Source organism: Echinops telfairi, unplaced genomic scaffold, assembly GCF_000313985.2.
Source record: "Echinops telfairi isolate 266 unplaced genomic scaffold, ASM31398v2 ScPeMD7_443;HRSCAF=831, whole genome shotgun sequence".
Taxonomy (NCBI): domain Eukaryota; kingdom Metazoa; phylum Chordata; class Mammalia; order Afrosoricida; family Tenrecidae; genus Echinops; species Echinops telfairi.
The window spans coordinates 25,633,008-25,639,631 of record NW_022104341.1 but is presented as its reverse complement, the minus strand read 5'-3'; the positions used below and the strand labels follow the sequence as shown (position 1 = coordinate 25,639,631).

General features: G+C 42.2%; 1 pseudogene; it reads left to right on the top strand.

Moving 5' to 3' along the window:
* Window positions 1-4,036: 4,036 nt before the first annotated feature.
* Window positions 4,037-4,594, top strand: LOC101662087 (annotated as a pseudogene).
* Window positions 4,595-6,624: the final 2,030 nt, after the last annotated feature.

Sequence of the window (6,624 nt, the reverse complement as noted above, 5' to 3'; positions counted from 1 at the left end):
CCTATCCCCACTAGCATGATCCCAATTCTACCTTACAAATCCAGCTAGAGATGTACACTGGTACAGATAAGAACTGGAAACACAGGGAATCAAAGACTAATAATGAGAGTAGTAGTACCAGGAGGGTAAGAGGAAGGTGGGATAGAAAGGGGGAACTGATCACAATGATCTACATATAATCCCCTCCCTGGGGGATGGACAACAGAAAAGTGGGTGAAGGGAGACATTGTGTCCAATGTAAGACAAGACAAAATAATAATAATTTATAAATTATCAAGGGGGAGGGAAGGAAGGAAGGGAAAATGAGGAGCTGATACCAAAGGCTCAAGTAGAAGGAAAATACTTTGAAAATGATGATGGCAACATATATACAAATGTGCTTGATACAATGGATGGATGGATGGATTGTGATAAGAGCTGTACGAGCCCCCAATAAAATGATTTTTGTTTAATTTGCAACTAATACCACCAAACAATTGGTTAAAATCTGTTAAAGGGGAATCTAATTTGTTGAGTAAACTTTAATCTAAAACACAATCAGATCGACAGATAGATAGACAGATAGATCAAGTCTTACTTTTAAAAAGTAAGTACCTGCCCCAAACACATAATTTGCAGCCTCGTCATGATTGAGTGGCGAAGTGTCTGCAGTGACCCAAGCTGATCACAATTTGCTGTCCTGGGAAACTTGCATTTTGATCTAAGAGGGAAATGGTGTTAGCATCCCACCAGGAAGACAGTTTATGAATTCCTACAACTGAGTTGCACAGGATTCCCCTGGTTCAATCATTCCTAAATTTCTGTGAGATACTCCATTATCAAGTTACCTAGCAACCAAAAGAATCTCAATTAGTATAATCTCAACCCCACTGCCATTGAGCGACCCCCTAAGACACAGTAGACTCGTAGCAACCCCATAAGACTCAGTAGAACTGCTCCTTAGGGTCCTGAGAATGTAAATCTCTATGGGAGCAGACAGCCTCATCGTTCTCCTGCTGAGTGGCTGGTGGGTTTGGACCCCTGGCCCTGCCTTAACCCACCCATCACCAGGACTCCTTTATTACTATGCTTATCTGAACGTCTCTTGTGCTAATCCTTCACATGTTCCTTTCCCTGCTCATTCTACCAATAAGGTTGTGTCTCACCAAGTTTTTGCTGTTCTGCTGCATGAAATTCCCTACACCTTCTGCTGAAACCTTGCTCATGCATTACCTCCTTGGGGAGAGTTTCTATCCAAATCCTGTTTTGATTTGGAAGGTGTTCCCCTGTTGCCCATAGAGTCTGTTACCACAATCATGGCACTTAGCACACTACACTTCAGTCGCTGATTTACTTGTCTGTGTCTCCCATTAGACAATAAGCTCCTTCAATATGGAGGGCCAACGTCCCCTTTGGCTCTGCTTCTCCACTTCCCTGTGACAGTGCTTTGACCAAAAGAGACCCTCACTAAGTAAGTGGATGAATGACCAGTTTCTGTTTTACCCATGAGCACATGCCCAGGATAACCTGCTGGAAGAACTTGAGTGACTATGGAAAAAAGTGAGGCCTTTCAAGACCTGATGATCCTCAAACACAACCCCCATCCCCACCCCACCCCCAAAAAGCCCACCTCACTGCCATTGAGTGGATTCCAACTCATAGGGACCTTGTAGGTCAGAGCAGACCCGTGTCTGTGGGTTTTCAAGATTGTAAGATTTATTGGAGTAGAGAGCCTAGTCTTTCTCCCATAGAGCCGCTGGCGATTTCGAACTCCTGACCTTGTAGTTAACAGCCTAACACATAACCCATGTGCCAGTTAAAATCAGCAAAGCCTCCTAGCTGCCCAACAGCTAACTCTGAAAATTAATGCCCCAAACCAGCCAGTTGCCATCAAGCAGATGCTGACTCATGGAGACGAATGTGTAGCGGAGTCAAAGCTGCATTCCACAGGGTCTTCCGAGCTGCGACCTCTCAGAAACAGAGAGCCAAGACGTTCCTCTGAGGCCCCTCTGGATGGGTTTGAAGTACCAATCTCGTGGCCATTTGTGCCACCAAGAGACTTCTAAAAAATGAATAAACCTGACTAATTCCAGAAGAACTATCCAATGAATCCATAACTCCTAACACATAGCAAAGTACTGTTTCATCCACCTTGTAGCGGTTTACTAGAAGCATTAGTGTGGCGATAAGTGACTGGTGCAATATCAGTGGGTCAGATTTCCCTGAGAACAAACTTGGGGGCTCTACTACCTACACAAAATATTTGAACGATTTTTTAAAAGGTTCAAGATCTAAGGCCTGCTCCCATTGTGAATATGGAGGATGGATATGTTTATAAATCAGTAGAAATAGTATTTCTCGCTACTTACTAGTGTTTGAAAATTAATACAAGACATCCATCAAATCCAGGTTAATAAAAAAGTCTTAAAAGTATTTTAAGGAAACATCAAAAGTAGCATCTCCTATAACTTCTTATTCCAACACACTTATGCTCATTTTTATGATGTTTCTGTTCAGCCTTTACCCATATGTGTTTGTATTTTCATGTAGTTCTAATAAGAACAGTGTTGCATTTTGGTTAATATTGAGGGAAATGTACCATATATAGCCATGATCTTCATAATGGTCTTACATAATTTGTCCTCAAACAGATATGGCGTAACAAACACTTCCCTGTTATTTTACATTATTTAAAATGTGTCTGTATTAGCAATAGGAAAACAACAGCAAAATCTACGTAGCTGACCCTTCCCTGGTGGTGTAGTGCTTATGCACTGGGCTGTTCACCACAAAACCATGTAACTGGTTTTCTTCCTTTGCTATTTTTTTCCCTTCACCATAAAGGCTTGCTTAGGGTTCTGTACTCAGTGCCTGGTACAAAGTATGATCAACTCAATGCCATCAAGTCAATGCTGCCTCACAGCGACCTCCCTGTGAGTTTCCTGTTTAGGGGAGTAGAAAACCCTATCTTTCTCCCACAGAGCTGCTGGTGATTTCAAACTGCTGACCTTGGGGATCGCAGCCCAATGAATAAACACTATACCACAAGGGCTCCTAAGTATATGATAGACACCCAATAAATATTTGTTAAATGAAAACAGTGCATGAATAAGATTTCCATAAGTATGCTTCTTATTTCCATCTGCTCAGATGATTGTAACCAGAGCTGGCATAATTTAATTAGATTCAAATTTCACATCATTTGATAATGCACTTGATCTTAGCTAAAAGTGATAGTTTCACATCATTTAAAAGAAAGAAGTATTTGTATCAAACTTTTAATTTATCACCTATATACAAAGGAATTTGTTGTTCACCCTCCTTAAAAATGTTGAGATAGTTGGAAAGTTGACCCATGGAAATTTATCAGCTTTAATTGGATAGAAGAAAATTCCTAAAAAAAAGAAAGAAAGAAAATTCCTACAGTGTCCACAATGCCACGCTCCTTGTAAAGGTGCTGGTTGAGGTGGGGTGAGGTTAGGGAAAGCAGATTCCTTGCCTTTTCCTGCTTATATTATCTGTGGGTAGTCCTTGGTTTCCTAGGCTTGTGGCCACATACCTTCCTTATCTGCCTTTATCGTCTCATCTCCTTCTCTGTGTGTGTTCTTGTCCTCTGTCTCAAAGTACACCTGTCATTGGCTTAGTGCGAGCCCAGATAATCCAGGATGATCTCACATCAATATCCTTAATTACATCTGCAAAGACCTTGTTTTCCAAATAAGTAACACTTATAAAACTTTGGCCATACATCTTTTGGAATGCCATCCTGTCACCAATTACAATTTTGTTTCTTCCTCAAGCTTCTATCCCATCTCTCCTTCTCCCTTCACCACATTTTTTGATTGCGCACTCTATGCTTCCTGGCTCTAGTTCTTAGCCTTCATCCCACTCTGCTCTTTCCTCTCGCTCTTTGGTCCTCTTCCAACAGCGCCCCCTGTAGCATCCTGTGCTCTTGCTCTGCCCAGCTTCCTTTGCACTTTTTCTTGGATTCTATCATTTTCTGTGACAGAAAGAAAACTTCGGCTCTAACTGGAGCGGCCTGAGGTGACCTGCCAAAATGGTTCACTATTCACTCGACCCAGAAAACCCCACAAAATCCTGCAAATCAAGAGGGTCGAACCTCTGGGTCCACTTCAAGAACACCCGTGAAACGGCCCAGAACATCAAAGGCATGCACATCCGGAAAGCCACCAAATACCTGAAAGACATGACTGTGCAGAAGCAGAGTGTGCCTTTCCGACGCTACAAGGGTGGTGGTGTTGGTCGGTGTGCCCAGGCCAAACGGTGGGGTTGGACTCAGGGTCGGTGGCCCAAAAAGAGAGCTGAATTTTTGCTTCGCATGCTTAAAACTGCAGAGAGTCATGCTGAACTGAAGGGTTGAGATGTGGATTCTCTGGTCATTGAGCACATGCAGGTGAACAAAGCCCCCAAGATGCGCCGCCGGACTTACAGAGCTCACGGTCGGATCAACCCCTCCATACGCTCCCCCTGCCACACTGAGATGATCCTGACTGAGAAGGAACAGATCGTTCCCAAACCAGCAGAGGAGGCTGCACAGAAGAAAAAGATTTCCCAGAAGAAACTGAAGAAGCAAAAACTCATGGCTCAGAAATAAATTTGAGCTTAAAATAATAAAAAATAAAAGTTAAAGCAGTAAAAAAAAAAAGAAAGAAAACTTCGTTTTTCTTTTCAATCTTTGAATTTCTTATTTATTCTATCCTCTTTAAAGATACTCTTATATTTCAAAAGGTAACAAATGTTTATTGAGTGCCTCTTGTGTGTCCTTTCACCATATTTCAAATTTATGTTGAGCAAATAATCCAAGAAGCTGGACTATATGGAGAAGAAGTGAAGGAAGGCTTATTACCAATCACAATATGCAGAAGACACAGTGTTGCTTGCTGAAAGCAAAGAGGATTAAAAACCACTTTCTGATGAAAATCAAGGACTGCAGCCTTCAGGGTGGATTACACCTTAACATAAAGAAAATAAAAATCTTCACCACTGGACCAAGAGATAACATCATGATAAATTGAGAGAAGATTGAAGTTGCCAAAGATTTCATTTTACCTGGGTCCACAAAGAACGTCCAGGGAAGTGCAGTCAGTAAATTAGATCGTGTATTGCATCAGGCAAATCTGCCGCACAAGGCCTCCTTAATGTGATAAAGAGCAAAGATGCGACAAGGCATGCCTGGTCCGAGTGAAGGCATTTTCGATCGCCTCATATGCATACGATAGCTGGGCAGTGAATAAGGAAGATAGGAGAAGAATTGATGCATTTGAACTAGGGTGTGGGTGAAGCATACGGAAAGTATCATGGACTGATAGAAGAGCAAACAAATCTCTCTTGGAAGAAGTACAGCCAGAATGCTCTTAACTTCCTCTCATGTACTTTGGACAGGTTATGAGAAGAATCCGTCCCTGCAGAAGGACATAATGCTGGCAACGTAGAGGGCCATGGAAGAAGAGGAAGACTGCCAAGGAGATGGATTAACACAGTGGCTCCAACAATGGATCAAGCTCAAAATTGGGAGGATGGTACGGGACTGGGCCATGTTTTGATCTGCTGTGCATACGGTCACTATGATTCAGACCCAACTTGAGAGCACTCACCACCACACGTGTCTGGTCAGTGGTGCAAGGATGAAAAGACAGACAGCCACTGGCCCTGTGGTGCTTACAATGCAACTTCAACACGCCCTGCAATACAGATGGCTCTTAACACCACCACTCTTCATGTCTCATGGAATAGAGCCCTATGGAGGGCCTTTTCCTTTTTCTCCATTCAAATCTGACTCATAAGCTATCATTCCCCCTCCTTGGGTATGACTTCCTCCTCCACTTCACTGTAGATGCAATCAGGAACTAAAGCCTGCACAGTCTGTTTCCAAATACCTCTGATTGGTTGCACCCTATTCTCACCAATCAACATTTATTTTCAACTGCACACCAATAACTTGTTTTTATAAAAGCTTAATAACCAGTCCCCTCTCTCTCCATTCTAGTCTACCCTACGTGCTATCCCAGATGAGGCATGTTGAAGATGATTTTGTATGTCATTCCCCCCTTCTCAAAATGTCCATTGTTCTTTCCATTGCCTACAAAATAAACTACAGACTCCTTAAAAGGATATTGGGGAAAGACCAGGCTTTGGAATCAGAAAGTGTGGGCTGTATTCCCAATGTGCTTTTTACCTTGAATAACCTTGATTTCCACATCCATAAAATGAGATTAATGTTTAGCCTTCATTCCGGTTTCAATAATTGCTCTTGGCTACATTGCCCTTGATCAAGTCCCACCAGGCATCCTAGGCCTTCCATGCCATCAATTTTAGATCACTTGTTGTTCCCTTGTCCCTAGGTTTGTTAACACCCACTTCCTTGCCTCCTCCTCCCCCTTTCCTGTGTCCCCCCAGAACCACCAGTCTCGCTGGTTTTCCTCCAGATTGTTTATCCTGCTTATCTTATCTAGATATACATTCAGAGACAATAATAAGTACAAAAACAAGACAAAAGAAAACAACAACAAAGAAAAGCCTATACAGTGAACCCTCGTTTATCGCAGTTAATCGGTTCTAGACCCTACCGTGATAAATGAAATTCCGTGAAGTAGGATTCCTTATTTGTAAATCAAATATTTTTGT